Here is a 23,356-nt window from a genome sequence, read left to right on the forward strand (position 1 = left end):
AGCCAGTTCTTATTTCTAATACAAAGAACCTTATCTAGTCTTCCTAGCACAACTAATCAATGAATTAAAAAAATAGGTGTTCAAAAAAAAAAGCCCCCAACCCACTTACAAATAAATATGCTAGCTAAGCTAGGAAGCAACTAGGCAATGAAAATATACAGAATGTATCTCTCATTAATAAAATAAGCAAAAGTGCTAACCTTAAAGAAGAACTTCAAGCCTATGTGCAAAAAATTAGCAATTAGCCTTGGGAAGATAAGACTTTCAGAAAGCTCTTAAGGTATAAGCAATACTTCAGCTCAAGAATTATTTGGCCTTTGAATCTAAAAGAACCATTGTCTAATGTTCTATATTACCACTATTATCTCATACTTCCCTATTAAATATTTTAATGTGCATGTATATTAATTCAATGAATAATCCTAATTGTATCAATCAGAAAAAAAGTTATTTGCAATTAACTAGTTTGATGTTGTTTATATCTAATCAAATGTTTATTACTGCAATCAATCAGTTAAAGATGATTTGCATATATCAATAAAAAAAGATTTGTGCTCCATATCTCTCAGGCTTTTCTATTCTGTCTCCAGTCCCAAAATCTGTCAATTAACTTTTGCTTTAAAGTAATTTGACCTTTAAATATATTCCTGGGAGAATTCTTCTAAAGCAGTCAATACAATGTTTGCAATACCACATTCAGTAAATAGTAACTTTGTCTATAATTTTCCTTTCCCAGATATCTTCACAAGATCTTCAAATGGAAGTACATGATCCCATGTTCAGTTACTAATCTTATGTAATCTAGAAATAATACTCATACCGGTAGTAGATCTAGAAGTACAATTTACTGGTAGTTTAGTGAGTGCATGGAGAGATCATTCTTATGCATCTTCAATCACCTCAAATAAAATTAATTGCTTATCAAGCCAGGTCCTAGAAATTTCATTATGTGCCATCAACTTAGTATTGACTCTGAATAACCACACAGATCATTTTTCTCCACAACAATATGTCCCTAGCCTGATCTTTCAGGTCTTCCAGTGGACCATCCAACACTACTGTAATTGAGTCTAATCACTTTACTGCTGTTCTTCCCTTTGCTTCCATCTTTCTCAAGCATTAGACTTTCCTCTAGAGAGTTAGATCTTTACATCATGTGTCTGGAGTAGGATAATTTGAGCGTGCTCATTTGTGATTTGATGAGAACTCTTGTGTTCATTTGTTTAATGATCCATTTGGTTTTGTTTCCCCCTTGTATGTCCATCCACAGTATATTTCAGGAGTCTTCCACAACATAAAACTTCAAAAGCACCAATAGTCTTTCCATTTTCAAAATTCAACTTCTCTTTTCAGAAAATACAATTGTTTACACTATTTTGATATAAACACATCACAACATCTGAATGTTTTGTTCAAGGTCTTCATGAATACCAGTCTACAGCACGGGTGTCAAATTTGTGGTGCCATCTTGCAATCGCATGACATTTTGCAATATTTTTCCCATTCGTGGAGCTGGGATGGGCGTGGTCTGCTTGTGACACATCCAGCCTATGGGCTGCCAGTTTGACACCCCTGGTCTACAGCATATTTCTTAACAACTAGTTCCTTTACTGTTGATGTTGATCATAAAAGGCAGAAGCTCTTTGATATCAGTTCTACAACTGCTATTAATTAAACTACTAATTAAGCAATAAATATAATTTATAAATTACAATGGTTTGATTCACACATTATACTAATCCAAAAATACATTAGGGTTTAGCACAATACATGAATAATCACAAAAAATTAAAGTTGAAGGCATGTTTAGAACACTTTAATATATATTTATATAAAGAAAACACATTATACCACAATAGGCAACAAGTTCAAAAGCAAACTTATTCTTATTCTAAATTTGCCACACTTTTAATAATCATATTCTACAGAAATACATACACCCATGAAGAACTATAAGAAGTTTCCAAGTAAGACCAGAACAATTCTTAAATGTCCTGTCCCGGCCATGGAAATTGGACACACATGTAAGTTTTATATTTTTACTAAAAAGGTCTCTAAACAGAACTTCAATGGCAAAAAGGATTGGACAAACTCTCATAATCCCTCATGCCCAAAATACCTAGCCCACAAAGACTCAACCATCTTAGATTAGAATTCAAATTGTAAACAAGGTACTAGAGAGTCAATTAAATATAGCATGAGGGTCCAGGGTTACAATTTGAGAGGGTAGGGTCTTAATGAGTTCAGGAATACAGTGGTGAGGTAAATGGAGAATTGTTGCCAATGGATCTGTCAGGTGCACAGCTCCTCTTATACAGAAGTAGTATGATCCGGATTTGTTCCATTGAGGGGGTTGAGGTTCTTTCTGGACAACAGTCTTCTTGAATGCCTTTGATCAGCCCTCCTCTTTTCAAATTGGGAGGAAATGCTAGTTCCACCTCTTCATCTTCTGAGGCCAAGGATAGCTGCCTCTCCTGGTTTCTAAGCAACACTTGCTTTTCCTGCCTGACTCTTCCAGCTGAATCCCCTCAGGCTGCTGACCCTCCCGTAACTCCTCTTCATCTTCAGAGTCTGAGCTGGCTATGACACTAAGTGTAGCAAGTAATCAATAACCCACACAATACTTCTATTTATTCTAGTCCTCTTTTGAAATTAGCAGCTAATCAACTTAAAATAAGTCATTGCAATAAGACAACTCTAATGGGGGGGGAGGGTGTATGAAAGTCATAATTTACCTAATCACCTTAGGTACTACAATAGGTTGCTAATAGTTCACCTACAACACAAGTCATGAACCATGCTTTCCAAGAATTAGTGGCTCAAATTTAGCCAAAACCTACTAAGTGATGTATGATACAAGGTTTGAACTCTGTCAGTGATGATTCACACAAGTTTAGTAAATTACCTCATAAGGTTGTAGGGAAAAGATAAAATAACAATTTCATTTTAAAGTTTAAAATAAATTTTACAGCTTTTAAAAATAAAACAATGGATTAACAATTTGTAGCGCAAAGTGTCAGTCAATTAAACATCACCACGTCTCAGTGTCAGTGGCATGGTTTCTTCAACTCTCTTCTGCAATAGTATTCTCCAAGAGATTTCCATATGGCTCCTATCCTGATGCTGCAAAAGGCACTGAAAACCTGATTATTGAAGGTGCCTAGCACAGCTTGGGTTGGTAGAGGAACCCAATTAATTAATTGAATTAATTAATTAATTGAATTAATTACTTTAAAAAATAAAACACCATGAGAGACCGCCTGCTGCCTATTACCTCCAATAGACCGATTAGATCCCACAGATTAGGCCTCCTCCGAATTCCATCCGCCGGCCAATGCCGACTGGCGACTACCCGGAGGAGAGCCTTCTCTGTGGCTGCTCCGACCCTCTGGAACGAGCTCCCTGTGGAGATTTGAACCCTCACCACCCTCCAGGCCTTCCGCAAAGCCCTTAAAACCTGGCTGTTCCGACAGGCCTGGGGCTAAAGAGCTTTCCCCCCCCCCCCTCGAATGGTATGGTTGTTGTGTGCTTTTAAATTGTGTATTGTTCTGTTTGTCTTTTTTATCCCTTATCTGTACCCCCTTCCCTGACTTGGATTGTGAGCCGCCCTGAGTCCCCTTCGGGGAAAAGGGCGGCATATAAATGCAATAAATTCAATTCAATTCAATTCAATTGCATAAGGCCACTCAGTAGGCTACTTGCAGCCTGCAAGTCTTTTTTTATAAAAAAAAAATATATCAGACATGAATTGAAAATACCAGAAAATGTGGGGAAAGCTTTGGATTACTGTACTATTCTTAGTAGAAGTATGCAAAACACTTTAAATTTGAACTTTTGAATTTAAAACCTTTTTTGTAATTCAAACTATTTCAAATTTGAAACCCCTATTTTGTGTCCATTTTATATACTGTTCTGAGTGAAAAACAGGTTGTATTAAAACAGCTCTGTTTTGACTTTAAAAGATTCCATATTTGCTTGAGAAGTCCAAAGTTATAAACATAGTTCATTTCATGCTGTCAAAATAGTGACGTCTTGATCACAAAAAGGAATATTTTGTATTCAAAATTTTCTGCACATATCTAGTTCTTCCTAGTTAAGGGAATATTAGTTTCCTTCCAAATTGGACAGGGTACTGAAAATATCAGAATGGAAGGCTTATAAACAGAATCAAGTATATCTGCAATGGAAAACTGATACCCACTATTGATGGACTATGCCTAGATCTCTCCTGAACACTTAACATCACATAAGGCATTTTTCTTACTTCTGTAAATCCCACTCTTATGGAGAAACACTGTAAATTACCCAGGGCACTATGAAAAAATCCCAATTGAATATTGTCCCAAAATTAAATGTTAAAGGAACATACTATGGTATTTTAAAAGCATTTTTATCAAGCACACCAGTGATAACTAATTCGAGTTGCTAATTATACCACTGTTTATTTAATGAATGACAATATACTGCCTATGATAGTATATTGCCTATCAGTTTCATTAAAGGCAAAGTTAAGGTCTCCTAACACTTCCATGTAGTTTTCCTGGCAACCATATGAAACTGGTTTACTTTTAAATTCTAAAGTGACTTCACAGATTAGCCTATAGCTTTCGTACTTCCTGGTGATTTCCCATCCTAGAATTATCCTAGTCCAATCCTGCTTAGCTTTTTGACAATAGCCAAGATCAGCCAGGCAATGGGTTCAATGGCAAATCAAACAAACAAAGGATTGTGTATACTTTTCTCTACTTCTCAGTGTTGTCATTCTATAATCATAACTAATTTGAATTAAAATTAAAATGAGGAGAACTAATTTCAGGTTCACTTTGAAAAAGAACTGAACCTCAAGTACCGTATTTATCAGAGTATAAGACGCACCAAGGTTTTGAAGTGGCAAATTAAAAAAGTAGGTAAGAAGATAGAGGGATAGGAGAGAGAAAAAGAGAAATACAGTAGGTAGGTAGGGAGAGAGAGAGAGAGAGAGTAGTTAGGTAGTTAGGTAGAGAAAGGGAGTGAGAGGGAGAGAGAGAGAGAGAGAAATAGAGAGAGAAAAACACAGTAGGTAGGTAGGGAGAGAGAGAGAAATACAGTAGGTAGGAAGAGAGAGTAGGTAGGTTGGTAGGTAGAGGGAGAGAGAGAGAAATACAGTAGATAGGTACGGAGAGAGAGAGTAGGTAGGTAGGTATGTAGGTGGGGAGAGAGAAAGAAATACAGTAGGTAGTTAGAGAGAGAGAGAGAGAGTGGTAGGTAGATAGAGGAATAGAGAGAGAGAAAGAGAGAGAAAAACTACAGTAGGGAGGGAGAGAGTAGGTAGGTAGGTAGATGTTTCCAGGTGTATTTATCCATGTGCTGGAGAAGGAAATCACTGACAATCTGCAGCACCTAAGACTTTGTTTCTGCTGGCACAGCACTTGATCAATCTAATTCTCATCAATCACTCTAACTAAAGAGCTTTCTGAAAGGAGAAAAAAAGTTTTTGCACTCTGCAAACCGCACGAAAGCGGCCTATTTTTTGTGAAAACGGGCCCATTTGTTTTTGTTTTTTAAAGGCATGAATAACCTTTGGGGGGCTTGCAGAATGCTCCTGGGACAGGGGGCAAAAATGAGGAAAAAATGACCCTGTTTTGCGAAAATGGTTCCATTTTCTGTCAAGAAAATTGCATGCATAGCCTTATGGAGGCTTATAGAGTATTGCTGGGGGCTTTGTGGGGGGGATTTGAGCAGAAAATTGCTCATTTTGGCCCTCCCCAGACCACAGGAGCTCTCTGAAAGCCTCCTACAAGCTTTGGTGAAGAGGCGGGCTTCATGAGGCAAAAAATACTGTATTCGATGTATAAGACACACCCAGATTTTCAGCCTTTTTTTTTGAGGGAAAAAGGTGCATCATACTCCGAAAAATATGGTAACCTACATTTTAAAATCTCTCTCTTAACTTTATTACCCACTGTCCTCCCTCAGTTCTTTCAAGGGTTAAATGTCCTTTCTTAATAAAGAGGAGAAATCTATTCCAGAGGCTCTCAACCTTTTGGGCAACAGGAACCAGTTCTGTGGAGAGAGGTTCTTCCGCGACTGGAAAGGGCATGCTGCCTGCATCCCGTGGATGTGGCTTTGCCTGTTTGCATGGACCAATTACAGGCATGCAGTGGACCGGGGGCTGGGAACCCTTGATTTATTCTATTAATTTCTCCATTTAATACCAATTCTGCCATAGTTTTTCTAGAGAGACAGTCTTAAACAATCTACACGTGAATGTATTTGTGTAATGATTTTTATGCTATCCAATTTTAAATGTCCTTGAAGTGGTTTACAAACATGAACAAATCTCGGGCTCTTGAACAAGACTGAGAACAAGTAGAAGGGAGAAAAGAGAGAAAGATAATAATCTAATCACATTCAAAAACACACTATACACACACATAGAAACATTAGTATCTCAGATAAGTATTGTAAATTGCCTGAATATGACCGCATACAGTCCAAATTTTCTTTGATCTACATCATACATCATTCTGCCCATTAGAGAAGGTGAAATGAGGGCAAGGTAATGTATACTATGAGGAAGTGTTTAGGAATCAAATAAGAACAAAAAAGATTCTTATTTTTCATTCGAATTCTCTTTTAAAGAGGAAAAAAATCCTGCCTGAATACTAAGTTATAATTATATTAAAGCAACCAGAATGCCTATCTTCAGTCAACCATAATGCTTGAAAATGAGAGATAAGTATACAAAGGAAATAACCCTGATGTTTTATAAATACTCCTGAAGGACCTTTGAATGTTATCAGACACATTCATTTATGTATGCATTAAATAATAATCTTTAAAAGATTATAAAATTTTGTCTTCTATGTGGAAGTCTCGTCCAACTTTATCCTGTCAAAAGGAAACCTGGAAAACAGACTGGGTGGAATGCAAATGAGTCTTAGCTGCTTGTATGAATAGCTTTTATGGCACATAAAATCTACTACAGGTGATCCTCACTTATCAATCCTTCGTTCAGTTACTTTCCAAAGTTACAATGATGCCAAATGAATAGTAGATACAAAAGGTAGTTTTCCTGATCAAAATTGGCAGCCTTTCCATATATTTACTGCATGATGTGCTTCAACTCCTCCTGCCTGCCTATCCCCCCCACAATATGTTCACCCCTTTGGCTGTCCTGTGCTCTGCTGCCGCTGCCTATCCCCCACATGGAGGCATCCCAAAGGGCCAACAGTTGCAGTGGCCAACCACACCTTGTCGGCAGGAGGAGGAAGAAGACATCAAAAGTGAGCTGGGGGGGGGGGAATAGGGAAGAAGGACTAAATAATGGCACTGAGTGGAGGGCAGCCAAATGGACAAAGAAGGGGGAAGGGTAGATAGGCAAATAGGGAGAGCTGGACAAGAAGGCTCAGCGGGGCAGCTCTCTTCATTTGCTTAAGAGAGCTCAATGGGTCAAATTAGGAAGGAGGATAGAGCTGGCAGTTTGCACAGGGTAGGAAAAGAATGAGGTCCTCACCTAACTACCAGAAGTGTCCTCATAGGTCATATGGTATTTTGCCCAATGACCATTTTGCTTTGCAACAGAAATTCCCAGTCCCAATTAGAGTCATTATGCAATATAATGACTGTAGAAGAGCAAGTGCTTTTCTGATATTTTTCTCATTGCACTATTTTTAAAAAAAATACATTTTGAAGTGTGAAAGAATCTGCCATTCCTTTCACATGTAATTGATAAAACAGAATGAGATGCCTATTCATGTTTGTATCATATTTAACTAATAAAAATAAGGAGAGAGGGGGAAGCAGGAATAAGCACATTTTATAAGCAGGTAGCTCAATTTTAAAATCCAAAGGTTTCAAAATGAAAGCAAAACACAAAATGCTTTAAGAAAAGAATCTTTCTTTTTCTTCAAAATGGATACATTGTGAAGTTATTATTGTTGCTGGATATAATGTAAATATGTGTACAGAACATATTGCCACCTAAAGATAGAGAGCAAAGGGTAGCAATTAGTGACACAAAGGTGTGGTATACCATTCTGTTTTTTCCACTTCCTTGTAATGAGTTGCAATACATAACCAGTCATACTCAGTTTTGTCCTCACCCTATCTTACTTCCTTAGTGATCTAGTTTTGATTGAAAGGCCAATGAGAGTCAAACCTTTGCCTTGGGCAAAAATCCATGAAAATGCATGAATCACACTCACCGTTGTTAAAGAAACAAATTTTCAATAGTGAAACTGTAAATTTGTAAGGAAAGCTAGAATTGTATGCCAGATGGTATGTTTTGCAGGCTCCAACTTTTGTTTGAGAAGTAGCCATTCTTTAGAATGTGTTTTTGTATACTAATCCCTTGATTAAATCTGCACTCTGGATTACTATTTAGAAATATATTTTTCAAGTCCCCTTCCAAGTGAACACAATGATACAAGCTATTCTACTGAAAACCAATCTACAAAATGTTTGGGACCAGAATACCTAAACAAACAAAAATCTGCTCACTCCTTTGGGATCCACCCATCTATCATAATAAGAAAGAATGAACCTCCAGTATGTCCCACCTCTACTATATTTGTTATTACAGATGTCAAAAAGATCTACAGAATCTACAGGCTTCTATATTACATCTTTTAGGGAATGACAAAGCCCCCCTCCAAAAATCATTTGCTTGTTTAATTAACATATTACTATGGCCACCCATGTTAACCATTCAACTCTGGGCAGCTTATAAAACATAATAAAATACCACATCGAAGCCTTATAGCAACATCACATTAAAAATTGAGGCTCCTCACATATTTAACAGCATAAAACAGAATACATGTTTGGGATTCACTAACATCATGGCTTTGTGCAGTTGCCCCACCCTCACCCCCTGTTTTGGGGAGGCATATGCAATGGGAAAGAAGATATACAGTACTTAGAGAGGCTGGAAATGCAAGGTGTGGTGGGGTAGATAAATTTTTAGAGAATTCCTGAAGCTTCCACTTTTTCAATTCAGTTAAGAGCCCCAGTGGTTAGAATGCAATATTGCAGGCAAACTTTGCCCACAGCCTGGAGTTTGATCCTGATGGGACTCAAAGTTGACTCAGCTTTTGATCCTTCCAAGATTGGCAAAATGAGGACCCAAATTGTTGGCAGCAATATGCAAATAATTTTTACACTGTAAAATGCCCAGAGAATATCATACAGCATGATGGGGCAGTGTATAAGTCTAAGTGCTTTCACTATTCCAATTCCACGATGAATGTCGCAAGAGCAGTGAGTTATGAGAAGGGTAGCAGGTTTGCCCATAAGGAGTTGAGTCACTATCAACATTTAATTGGACTGTGGCAACAGGATCAGACAAGCTGGTAATGGGACTGAACCTGACAAGATTCTAGCTTTATGTGTTAAAACAGACATGGAATGGATAAGGAATCAATTTCATGTTAATCTGATACCTGTCACAATGGCTAGTACCAAAGGGAAGTCCAATGGTTTCATTGTGGGAGGGGCGTACATGCTAAATTAATTTATTGTTTCAAGAAGCACCAAATTTTTAGAAGCCCTGGTAGAATATTAATGAATTAATTTTTTAAAATGTTGGCTTACAGACGTTTCAAGTTATCTCGTTTAGTGAGATTATGACAAATGCATTTCTAGTTAATAAGGTTTTACAGATTCAGCAGTAAATAATGCATTCCAACTGAATAAACTTAATATTTTACTGGAATTACTGATTAACCATTTGTAACACAATGTATACCTTCTGAGATTTGTTGCTGAAGTGACTGTTACGGATATTTTTAAAATATATTAAAAATGAAACTGTTGCATAGATTGTTTATATTCTTAGAGATAACAGTTATCTGACTAGAAAGAACAAACAAACTTTATTTTACCAGTAGTATTGGTCTCTGGATGTAGTTTAGTGATAAAACCCAAAGTTCACATGCAGAAAGTATAAAATACTTTCAAAGTATAAAGTATTTCCAAGTCAAAGTGCTAACTTCATGAGCACATTATGTAAACCACTTGGTAACAAAGAGGACATGAAACAGTATTTCCAAGTATATTTCATTAATGCAGTCTTCATCTTTATAAGAAATAGGAGGCTCATATTTGTTCAAAGGAAATTATTTCCAGGCAGCACATGTTTTAATAGGAATGTATACAACAAAGATTTCCCTTTCTACAATTATTGTGTACAGTATCTTTTTTGCTGTAAAGAAATTTTAAAGTGAAAACAGGATAATTTTATATATTTTCCCTCAAATATCAAGAGCAATATCAATGTAAACGATATACAAAACCACAAGAGTATTAAAAATCAGTGCATATCTATGTTTATCACCTTTTCCCCCAAGAAATTGTTTATTTATATTTGTGTTTCTAAACAATTAACTTCAACCAGTTGTCACTCAGTTTAGACTTCATAGGTTGAGCATAACATCGTAGTTAACTTTTGTTCAATGTCTTTAATATATACAGTTATTAAAATTTATTTATAGAATACTGTTTTTTTTTCAAAGCAAATGTGCAAAATGAAAAATGGAACTGATTTACCACTTTATACACAATAAAAAAGATACAAAGAAATTATCTTCATTGTTCTCAAACTGACATAATATTAGGTTAATATGAAACTAAAACACCATAGTCAGCTGAGCAGCCAGAAATGCTACTCCTCTATAAGTAGAGATTCTTTTTTTATTTTTCATATTTTTAATGTTCTATGGAATTGATTTCAAAAGCCAGAATCTGTGGAAGTAAAAAGTCATTCATTTTCAATAGGTAATAATGAAAATGAAGAATTGCTGTGACTAAGTGTTTTGTACTCTTGTGGTCAAGAACATGGAAGATGTGCTATATCCAACAGTAGGAGTACAGATGTAAAAAATATAGTATCCCTCAGTAGAATGGATTGCCCCTATACAGCTCTGCCAAAATCTGTTATGTTCTAGAATACATTTTGAGGCATTAGGGATCAACAGACTAGACAAATATAGTAGCTAAGGTGCTGAGGTAAAACTAGGGAGACCCAGATTAAAATGACTGCCTGCCATGGAAGCTTACTGGGTTAATTTGTACTCGTAAATTGTTCTCATTCCAACTACCTCATGGGGTATGGGGGGAAATTAAAGGAGGCAGCACTATGTATGTCCTGAGCTCCTAGAGAAAAGATAGGATATAAATCTAACAGACAAATATTAATCTGCTAACGCTGCAAGACAGTGACTGTACTTTGGAGTCCTTGGTACTCGCTGAGCTTGTTTGCTTGCAGATGTTTCATTACTCAATTACAGTGTTTCCCCAAAAATAAGACAGGGTCTTATTTTATTTTGACCCACGAAATATGGCCTTGGTCTTATTATCAGGAGGATATTATTATTTTGGGGGTGCAGGAGGCAGCAAGCATGGGACTGCATGTCATGTTGCCCCCATCGCCTCCCCTCCCTGTTCTTTGCACTGGCCAAGTGGCTGGCCAGCACTGCTCTGATGTGTCCTGTCACCACCCTGCATCGGGTTGGGCTTTCTTTGCGAGGGGGACAATCTGGGGAGTGAGAGATTTAGGAAGCCTGGGTTGGTGTGGGGCAGTTTCTCCAGTGAAGCGTCTGATTCAGCCCCAGGGGTGAGCATTTTGCCTCCTCTCTGCCCTGGCTTGGAAGCTGCAGAGGAAGCCTGCCATGCCCGGCGAGGGGGGGAGAAGAGACGACAAGAGAAGCCACGTCTCGCTCCACGCCTCACTTCTCCTCCACCCCACCTGCCACCCCTCTCGCTAAAGAGACAGTGGGAAAGGGAAGCAGTCTAGATTCTGTTAGCATTGGGGCGGGGTGGGAGGAGTTGGGCTGCGAGACATGTGTCCTACCCAAGACTTGCAGCTCCGTTATGTTTCTCGCTGTTTTGTCCAGGGAAGCACCCTGTAAAAAAAAATCTCATGAGTTCAACTTCCCTGGACAAAACAGTGAGGAACACGATGGAGCTGCAAGTCTCGGGTAGGACGCATGTCTCGCAGCCCAACTTCTCCCACCCCGCCCCAATGCTAACAGAGTCCAGGCTGCTTCCCTTCCCCACCGTCTCTTTAGCGAGATGGATGCCAGGTGGGGTGGGGAAGAAGTGAGAGGTGTAGAGCGAGACATGGCTGCTCTTGCTGTCACTTCTCCCCCTACCTCACTGGACATGGCAGGCTTCCTCTGCAGCTTCCAAGCCAGGGCAGAGAGATGATGAAGGGTGAATCAGATACTTCACTGGAGAAACGGACCCACGCCAGCCCAGGCTTCCTAAATCTCTTGCTCCCCAGATCGTCTGCCTTGCAAAGAAAGCCCAACCCGACGCAAACACCACCTCCAGCCACCTCTTCATCCTGGTGAAATTACAGTTTGAAAGGATGATCTGCAGGAGGGGGGGATATCCTGCACATTGGCAGCGGCATCTCCTCACAGGGCTTGTCCCAATGTCCCAGGTGCAAAGCAACATCCCCTAAAGGAAGGCATGGATATTCATACAACTGGGGATGTTGGAAGAAGCCTTGTGAGAAGACATCACTGCTGATGTGCAGGAAATCTCCCCCCCTCCACCTTCAGATAGTCTTGTGGGCTGGCCGGAGAGGTCTTCAATGAACTTCGCTCTGTCTGTGTCTCTGCAGGCAACAGTGTCGGCAGCATCTCCTCGCAGGGCTCATTCTTCCTTCTCTCTGGCTGATTCTCAAATATTTTCAAGCAAAATACTGCCAAGAGATGGAAGTATCTCTTCTCCCTCCCTTGCCAAACTTTGCGTGTAGACGTAACGTTTCACAAAGCTCCTTAATCCGTGGCTGCTGGCTCCCTCGCTTTGTGTTTTTTATACACATACTGACATACCCACCCTTCCTGGGAATGCCGTTTCCCACTCCCAAGATTCCGTTTCCAAGGAAAGAAGAGCACTGGGGCTGCACTGGACATTCCCCCCTGCCCTGTCTCCTGTCAGCCTCAACGTTGTTCCTGAAACTCTGCGGGCCACTTCTCTGCTTGAGCTCAGCCAAAAGGGGGACTGAGAGCAAGGGTGAGATGAAGCTGATTGCTTCCCCTTTGCTTCCTCTCCCAAATGCAGTCTCGGACGCAGCCACTTTTGCAGCAGGAAACTCAAGCCGGCCTTCCGAAGGGTACTGTAGCAGCAGCTATCCACATTTTTTTTACCCTTTTTGTCCCAATCCATGACGCTCACTGGGCCACGTGGGTCGGCACGAAATAATGATTAAAAAATTGTGGATAACTTCTGCTACAGTACCCTTTGGAAGGCCGGTGCAAGGCACGTGGGGTGCATCACTTGGACTCCTGCTGCTTTTGTGGCCGTAATCGATGGCAAAAGCAGCCGCACTTGCTGCAGGCTACGGCCTGAGCAGCACCCGCAAATCAGCTGTTTTTTGAATGGCAGCCGGATCGGCTCAACTCATCCGATTAAGGAGCCAAGAAACGCTGAGGTGACCGGGGAAGGGAAGGGCTTCCTCCTGTACTTGCCACGGGGGCTTTCACTAGGGCTTATTTTCAGGGGAGGGCGCATATTTACACCCACCTCAAAAACCAGGCAAAAACCAGGCCTGGGCTTATTAGCAGGATATGTCATATTTTTGGGGAAGCATGGTAGGCAATATCATCATTACTAATGAAAGTGAGGTTTGCTTCTTGTTTATACACTATGGCTTGGCCCTGCCACTATTGATGGAAGTTGCTTTCGCCCCCTCAACAGGTCCTTGTTTAGAGTATTGTTTTCTGTTTAATTATTTGTCTGGATTTCATACTAGGAATAAGATTTTTTTTTTGCATCTGAAGTTTGTTGCTGGCAAGATTGTGTTCTGTTCTTTTTGTTTCCTTCTTAGCACTTAGCATTTGAGGGATAATGTCTTTGAGGAGACACGGGAAAACACAAAGGTAAAGATATAAAAGACAATTAAGGGAAATGGCAAAAAGGATGCAGATTTGATAGATATTAAGGGAAGTGCATAATAATAAGAAAACCAAAGCAGTGGGAAACCAGGAAAATGAAAGGCCTGCTTTCAAGATTCTTTCTTTAGAATGGTTGGCATGACCTTTAAGCGGTATAGTTCAAAAGGAATTACAGAAACAGGGAGGCTTGAATATTTAAAAGTCTTAACTGAAATTGAGAAACTTGTACAAAACTCAACATTTGTTGGGCTTATTTACACGTTGATGAAATAAATTTAGAAACTAAGAAAGTTATAGACTTTTATGATTAAATGGATGCAGAAATTAAATGTACAATAATCGAAATATCAACAGAAGATAAATATTAAATCTACTATGAATATTATACTAAGAGAAAGCCAATATAAAAAGTTTTACCATTGGTATATTACCCCACTGCTTACTATTAAGATAGCTATAGATAGTTCTTGACATTCAGTGACCAAAATGATAGCAGCATTGCAAAAAAGATGATGTATGATCGATCCTCACAGGACCCCCCCATGGTCATGTGATCAAAATTCAAGCCCTTGGCAACTGGCATGAATTTACAAGGGTTGCAGTGTTTCATTTGCAATCTTCTCAGTCAATTTCCAACAAGTAAAGTCAATAGGGGAAGTTGGACGTACTTAACAACTATATCATTCACTTAATTGTGGTAAAAAGATTGTAGAATGCACTTTTGTTGCCTAGCAACAAAAATTCTAGTTCCAATTTTGATCATAGAGAAAAGATTGCCTACATGTAAATTTTCTAATAACTTTTGGAATGCAATATTCAGACTGTATCATTGTTTTCATATTTGCTGACAATACTATAAACTCCAACAAATTAGAATTCTGCTAGGTGGTGACACATAATCAAAAAACACTATCAGTAAATTCCTTGAGTATCTTTAAATATGCTAACCCTATTCCTTGGATGAAATTCTTCAAAGCATATAAATATTCTTGACTATGTTATACAAGACATAGCCATATATAATCTACAAAACTATCTTAAAACTAATTCCAACTATCTGTCAGAACTATTTTGCTATTCAGTTGACTACTGTCAAGCTTTACCTAGGAACAACTAAACTATCACTGAAATTTGTATTACTGTTTATCAATACACATGTAAGCATTTGGGAACATTCTTAGCAGGGAAAGTTAATACAAATTTTTGCATAAACTGTAAATAGATTTTGTCTTTCAAATCTGGCTAAAGTAATGATGTTTCAGGCAGTTATGAAGCCATTTGAAATAATTCAAATAGATACCTATAATGTGAATTTTGATCACTGTATGCCCATGATAGCGAAACTATGGCACGCGTGCCACAGGTGGCATGCAGAGCCATTTGTTAGGGCACACGAGGTGCTACCCAGTCAACTGCCCAGCACATATGTGCGCGCTGGCTAGCTGACTACGGCCTTCTTTTGAGGTTGTTTTTCACCCTCTAGAGGCTTCCTTGAAGCCTCCGGAGCGCGAAAAACCGCTCCTTCAGGCAAACTGGAAGTCACCATCCCCAAACTTCCGGGTTCCCCATAGGTCCATTTTTTTCACCCTCTGGAGCCTTTAAGAGGCTTCCCTCAAGGCTCCAGGGGGCAAAAACCGGCCTTACAAGCAAATTGGAAGTGACTTCCGGTTTGTCCGTAGGTCTGTTTTTCGCCCTCCAGAGTCTTTAGGGAAGCTCCTGAGCCTCCAGAGGACATCCTGGGAGAGCGGGGAAGGCTGTTTTCACCCTCCCCAGGCTCCTAGAAATCCCCTGGAGCCTAGGGAGGGCAAAAAAACCATGCCAAAAGTGAAGGGAGTTGCTGGTCATGTGCGCATGCGAGCAGGGGGTAGGGTGTTGCACACATAGCGTTATGGGAGCCGAAAAAGGTTCACCATGGTATCCTTCTGCGACGACTGCGGGAGGTGGGGGTGGGCGGCACTGTCTTGCAGTGGTTCTCCTCCTACCTCTCGGACAGGTCGCAGTCGGTGTTGGTGGGGGGGCAGAGATCGTCCCCGAGGCCCCTAACTTATGGGGTGCCGCAGGGCTCGGTCTTATCCCCCCTACTATTCAACATATACATGAAACCGCTGGGCGAGATCATTCGGAGGCACGGGATAAAATACCATCAATACGCGGACGATACACAGTTGTATCTGTCCGCCCCGTGCCAACTCAATGAAGCGGTGGACGTGATGAACCGGGGCCTTGAGGCTGTTAAAGACTGGATGAGAGCTAACAAACTGGTACTCAACCCGGAAAAGACCGAGTGGCTGTTGTGTTTTCCTCCCAACAGTCCTCCTAGATCCACAGCTATCATTCGACCACCATTTGACGGCTGTGGCTAGGGGGGCATTCGCCCAGGTACGCCTGGTGCGCCAGTTGCGACCCTACCTGAATCGGGAGGCACTCACAACAGTCACTCGGGCCCTCGTGACCTCTAGGCTGGAATACTGCAATGTGCTCTACATGGGGCTGCCCTTGAAGAGCATCCGGCGTCTTCAGCTAGTGCAGAACGCAGCCGCGCGAGCGATAGTGGGTGCACCGCGGTTCACCCACATTACACCTATCCTCCGCGAGCTGCGCTGGCTGCCTGTCGACTTCCGGGTGCGCTTCAAGGTGCTGTTAATCACCCATAAAGCCCTACATGGTAGTGGATCTGGATACTTGAGAGACCGCCTTCTGCCAATTACCTCCCTGCGACCAATAAGATCACACAGATTGGGCCTCCTCCGTATTCCATCGGCCAGCCAGTGTCGGCTGGCAACTACAAGGAGGAGGGCCTTCTCAGTAGTCGCCCCGACCCTTTGGAACGAACTCCCCGTGGAGATTCGTACCCTCACCACCGTCCAGGCCTTCCGCGCAGCCCTGAAGAACTGGCTAGCCCGTCAGGCCTGGGGATGAAGATAGTTGCCCCTCCCGAATGATGAATGCATGTTGGTTACTGTTTTTATTATATGTGTCTTTGTTATTGTCTGTATCTCCCCTTCCCCGATTTTGTGTGAGCCGCCCTGAGTCCCCTCAGGGAAAAGGGCGGCCTACAAATCTCAATAAAATAACAAAAATAACAAAAATAACAATTTGGCTAATGTTCCATCAATCAGGCTGGGGGGGGGCAAAATTTATACCCCTCAGACAGGGTCCGCAACTTGGGAGTCCTCCTGGACCCACAGCTGAATTTCGACCATCACTTGTCAGCTGTGACCAGGGGGGCATTTGCCCAGGTTCGCCTGGTGCGCCAGTTGCGGCCCTACCTGAACCGGGAGGCCCTCACAACAGTCACTCGAGCCCTTGTGCTCTCTAGGCTGGAATACTGCAATGTGCTCTACATGGGGCTGCCCTTGAAGAGCATCCGGCGACTTCAGCTAGTCCAGAATGCGGCCGCGCGAGTGACCGTGGGCGCACCGCGGTTCGCCCACATATCACCGATCCTCCGTGAGCTGCGCTGGCTACCTGTTGATCTCCGGGTGCACTTCAAGGTCCTACTTACCATCCACAAAGCGCTCCATGGTAGTGGGTCTGACTATTTGAGAGACCGCCTTCTGCCAATTACCTCCCTGCGTCCCATCAGATCGCACAGGGTAGGCCTCCTCCGAATTCCATCCGCCAGTCAGTGCTGACTGGCGACTACGCGGAGGAGAGCCTTCTCAGTTGCAGCTCCGACGCTATGGAACAATCTCCCCGTGGAGATCCGCACCCTCACCACCGTCCAGGCCTTCCGCACGGCCCTTAAGATCTGGCTATCCCGTCAGGCCTGGGGATAGGACTTTACTCTCTCCCTGCCCGAATGCCGAGTGAATGTTGTGCTTTTATTGTTAATTATTTTTACTCACATTTTCTTTTATGTCTTGTCTTGCACTCCCCTCCCTCATTATTGTAAGCCGCCCTGAGTCCCCTCAGGGAAAAGGGCGGCCTATAAGTGTTCAATAAAACCTAAACCTAAACCATCACTGCTGTATGCCATAATAATAACATTGTAACAACCTTGAATATCAGCTCCTTCAAAGGAATAGATTTCTTTTTTTTATTTAAAAAATATGGAACGCTTCACAAATTTGCGTGTTATCCTTGCGCAGGGGCCATGCTAATCTTCTCTGTAACGTTCCAATTTTAGTATATGTGCTGCCGAAGCGAGCACAAAGGAATAGATTTTTAAAGGCTCAGTTACATAATAAAACATCTCTATATTCATTTATATTGAAAGATTTAAGCATGTAATCTATGATATTTCTGAAAAGGCAAAGATAATATTTTGGAGAAGTTTCAACAACTTGGTGAAAATAAATACACAGATTTACTTTGTAAGATATTGAAATATATGAGTTATTGTCTTAATTTTCATTTTATAATGGCCCTTGAGAAATAAAACAGTTTTGGACAGTCCAATATTATTATGTATATCCTTGGAAAATAGCATCCTAATGCATCTGTCTCCCAAACCCCCTTTCCTTCAGACAAAATTATGTTTGTCAATTTGACTGCAGTTTGCTTTGAAAGGGATTTCACTTATTTCGGTGATCAAATTAATAGTGTAAGAACCCCCTAGATCTAACATCATACTTGATACACAGTCATAGCTGCTAAAAGTAGCTTTATCACTCTATGCATTGCAGCCTTATTACAAAATCAGACCTAGTCTCTATTATTCCTGTTCTATTCATGCACAGAATAGGCTACTGTAAAGTTCTTTACTTGGGATTGCTTTTAAAGATAGTTCTGGAACAAATGAACAAAGTGCAACCATCAGAAACCTTGACAGTGCTTTCAATAATCAGAGCACATTGTGTTTCAGCTGAATCAGTTATTTATCCATTACAAAACTCATTTATTCATTTTAAATATGGAAGTGGGCCAAGACCAATGTCCTTTTATACACTCCCTTCATCTGTATGAACATGCCCAGCTTTAAGATTAGAACTGAAAGAGATATACACAGAAGACCGGATAGTAACAGAACATTGGAATATCTTTTCTAAGAGATTTGGCAGGGTCCCACTTGTTTTGATTTCATAGTGGTTATTAGAAAATCTTTATTGAGATAAGCAGTTGATATGAAATCCATGGCTATTATTAAGGACTTAAATAGATTCATCATGTTGTCTATTTCTTCCTGCTAGTTTTTATTAATTACATAATTATGATAATAAAGCAACAAAAAAGTTAATTTCTGGTCTATTAAACAGTATCAAATGAAAGTATGATATTGCACCATACTTTACATTCATTTATAAAACTCTTATTAGCATGAGTAAAGAATAACTTGTTGCAATAAACAATTGTAGAAGTGTGCATCACTTGCATCAAAAGCAAGCAATGTGAACACCCTTGCTATAATATCAGATAACATCTTAAAACAGCCTAGGGAGGGTATCAGTGCTACCCCCTAGGCATCCTTCTCCAATTCAGGTCTAAATGCAGCACATCTTTATTCAGTTGTCTAAAGATGGGAAAGTTAAAGAAATACATTGCACAAATGTAATAATAATTCTGTTAGGGCTTGTTGATGTGCTTTTCATGCTCTTCTCAAAAGTATCCCTTTAAATTCATTTATATGGACAGAAAATCAAGTATGGTCCAATGTAAATAGATTTGAAGAAAAGATTGTGAAATATAAATTGTTAAAAAAAATTCCAACCAAATCAGATTACTTATTCAGTAGTTTACTAAGGTAAATTTAATTCAGTAAAACATGAAAACCTATTTGCACACTGAAAACTGCAATTAGAAAACAAGCATTGTTCTTCGTCCTGCATTTACATAATCTTCAGGCAAAACCAACTTCTATGTTCAAAGCACCATTCTTGGATTAAGAAATACTAGTTAGTCATACCATTATTGTTATAGGTGTATTCAATATTACCATCACATCTAAAAATGCAGTACTAAAACTAGTTACATCAACTATATCCCAAGACAGAAAAAAGATAAAGATGAAATAGACGACATGCCACAGCATATTTGACATTCAAATTCCCCACTGAGCCCAAAAAGAGAATATGTTCTTAAAATGTATCTATATTAGAATTCTCTCTTTAACAGTTTTTTTTTAATTTGCCACTTTTATATTTAACCTTCTTAGGGTTTTAGAATTTTATGTTATATTGAATGGCTCTTTGCTATATAATGCTTTACTAACGGAGTTTGAGGTTTACTCTAGTTTAAATGCATTGTTGAAAATATGTTTAACAGCCCTGAATATCATTCTTTAACACATGGGAAATTATGACATTCAAGCTTACCAATGCTTTGCATAATTTCTACTCTAGTATCATATTAGTTTGCATATATTAGCAGACTTTATTATTGATCATCTGCACAATCAGTTATATTTAACACTAAACACAAATCATAATATAATAAATATTTTATTTGCAAGAAGATAGCTATTGTTAAGTTAAAGATATAATTAATTTTGTAAGTCCTTTTTTATACTCTTAACTCTCTGTAAGACCTTCCAAAAATACTTGCTTCATTCAATGGATACTCCAAGATTTGTACTTGTATACAAAAGACCTTAAAACTTGGGCTATTTCTGTTTTATCTCAATAATTAAGACTTTCCTGTGGTACATTGGAAATTTCAAATATCAACATCTACATAATTTCTCCTATGTGTGTCTGTCATATTGTTCACTATGTTCACTTAAATATATATAAAATACTTTACTGTTATTGTTACTATAATAAAATAGTCTGTGGAATATTAACAAATTGTTCAAGCTACATAAGTAAAGTCTTACAGTATTGCTTTTCCCAAATAATAAAGATATAAGAGTCAACATCAACTTGTTGGTGCATAATCAGTCAGTAGTTTTAAAACTAGTTCTAGAAATTAAAAAGGTTAATAGAAAATGGATTAAATTCTCTCAACTTTATCTTAGTAAATGTGGTCAACTTTAAAAGGTCAACTTTAAAAAAGAGATATCTGCTAAATGAATCTTAGAAAATGCCTATGATTTCCACCAGTTATTGAAGGATGCTGTTTAAGTGTGAGGATAAATGAATAGCCCTCTTTCTAAAGCTTATATCACTACATTAAATAAACACCAGCTAGAGATTTTGATTATTGTGCTATTCTGAGACACTTTCTTTTGTGCAAGATTTTGGATCTGAGTCTTTTCCTATAATCCCTTGCTTTTCCTATAAAGCCTTTGCTTTGATCAAACTTTTTATCTACACTTGTCTATAATGTTTCTTCTCTCATCTATGTTAGACTCCTGCCTCCTAGCCAGGTTCACCCTCATCACTAGAAACACTATATTGCCAAAAGTATTCGCTCACCTGCCTTTACTCGCATATGAACTTACTGTAAGTGACATCCCATTCCTAATCCATAGGATTCAATATGACATCTGTCCACCCTTTGCAGCTACAACAGCTTCAACTCTTCTGGGAGGGCTGTCCACAAGGTTCAGGAGTGTGTTTATAGGAATTTTTGACCATTCTTCCAGAAGCGCATTTGTGAGGTCACACACTGATGTGGGACAAGCTTACGTGGCCTACCACGTGGCTGAGTTGCTGTCGTTCCCAAGCACTCCCACGTTCTTATAATACAGCTGATAGTTGACTATGGAATATTTAGGAGCGAGGAAATTTCATGACTGGATTTGTTGCACAGGTGGCATCCTATCACAGTTCCACGCTGAAATTCACTGAGCTCCTGAGAGCAACCCATTCTTTCACAAATGTTTGTAAAAAGAGTCTGCGTGCCCAGGTACTTGATTTTATACACCTGGGCCATGGAAGTGATTGGAACACCTGATTCTGATTATTTGGATGGGTGAGCAAATACTTTTGGCAATATAATGTATCTGTGGGTTGTTGAGAATGTTCCTGTACTTATTAGCTGCTCCTTAGAAGAACTGTATCTTTTCCTATGCAGGTTCCAGAACTTACAAGCTTAATTAAGGAGACCTCAATCGGTAGTCAGACATTTTATTTCTTCAGTAGCTTGATCTGGCCATCTGATTTTGAGACTATTTTAAAGGTAAAATATGAGTTTCTTTAATAATGCAATCATAATACACTGTTTTCACATGGTATCTACAGACACTTAAGATAACAATAACTTAAATATATACTATTTTCTGACCATAAGAAACTGAGATAGATTTATTATGATAGCATGGTAGTTATAGGTGAAAGTTATTGCAACATAGAAAAATGAAGTTTTGAAATTACTTATGTCAAATACACCTCAAAACAGAAATAAAGGCAATGGTAATTATATTCCATAGCAGCTTCTGCCTTGTGGAACACCTTGAGATCCAGCAGGCTCCCCACACTTTTAGCCTTCTAAAAATTGGTGAAGAGAGGGCTTTTTCCCTAGGCTCTGGGACAATAAGGTTAGAACCTGGCCAATGGATATAGTTACGGATTAGGTCCCTGGTTTCGCTTGATATCTTTTGTTTCTTTCCTTTTTGAGTTGATTTTATTGTTGGTGCTTTTATCACTGTTGTTACCTACCCAGAGTTGTGCCCTACAAGTTGGACAGCTATATAAATTATTTAAATAAATAAAAAGAGTTCAGAAATGTAATAAATAAAATAAAATAAAATAAAATAGACATGAAGGAAAAGAACTCTTTCAGATCCAAATCCTGAAAATCAGAGGTATCTACGTTGCATCTAAAGCATCAAGAAATGCAGTGGCTCATAAGGTTAGAATGCTGAGCTGACAATTGGCAACCTTGCATTCGAGACCAGTTGCCAATGCAAAGCAGGGTGAGCCCCCATCACATGCACCAGCTCCCCCAACCCAACGGTTCAAAAACAGGAAAGTGACTGCAAGTAGATAAATGGGTACCACTTTGGTGGGCAGATTCACAAAAGGAGCCCCCAACTGGATGTCCTCCAGGTAACAGTGATATCACTGCCAAAATTTTCATCACAAAAACACTTTGGTGTTTCCAACACGGAGGTATTAGTACCTCCAATACACCCGTGTCCAATTCAGATACTAAATATTTTACTTCTGTACAATTGTGTATTTTAATGTCTTAATTCTTAGCAAAGGAATTCATAATAATTGCTAGGTCATTGGTCATGTGAATAGTTTTCTAAACTTGAGTGTACTAATATTTTCATCATTCCTTTCAAATGTGATATCTATATCCAGTTACCCACCATTCACTACAAAAGTGCTTTTATTTCGAATTCTGCTTCTCTAAACTAAAATTGGCTATTATTTAGTTTATAGTTCAGTCATCCCATAGTATATGAAACTGATTTGTACTGAATTAGGCTATTAAATCATTTTGCTTAGAATGTTTGGAATCTTCTAAATCCAAGCCATGTACTCTTTACAAAGCAATCAAACTTTCCCACTGCATGTACCTTGGCAAAAGTTCCTGCAACAAATATTGGCATCAACATATGAATTAATGTTCAACTATTTCCTAATTCTTCTATAATACAACTCAAATTAAATGGCATGAATATTTTTTCAAGAAAGAAATAA

The 23,356-nt window shown here is 39.3% G+C and overlaps 1 protein-coding gene and 1 non-coding gene across 5 annotated transcripts in view; both read right to left on the minus strand.

Moving 5' to 3' along the window:
- CDC42BPB (CDC42 binding protein kinase beta) overlaps positions 1–23,356 on the minus strand; it is a 111,426-nt gene that overhangs the window by 83,015 nt on the left and 5,055 nt on the right. The window lies entirely within an intron of this gene.
- LOC148049764 (U6 spliceosomal RNA) lies at positions 17,930–18,036 on the minus strand. The gene has a single exon (XR_015695305.1). It is a non-coding gene; the product is annotated as a U6 spliceosomal RNA (small nuclear RNA).

This window comes from Thamnophis sirtalis, unplaced genomic scaffold (genome assembly GCF_051295495.1).
Source record: "Thamnophis sirtalis isolate CommonGarterSnake01/CBP01778 unplaced genomic scaffold, rThaSir2_p1.2 scaffold_1, whole genome shotgun sequence".
In the NCBI taxonomy this organism is placed as follows: Eukaryota; Metazoa; Chordata; class Lepidosauria; order Squamata; family Natricidae; genus Thamnophis; species Thamnophis sirtalis.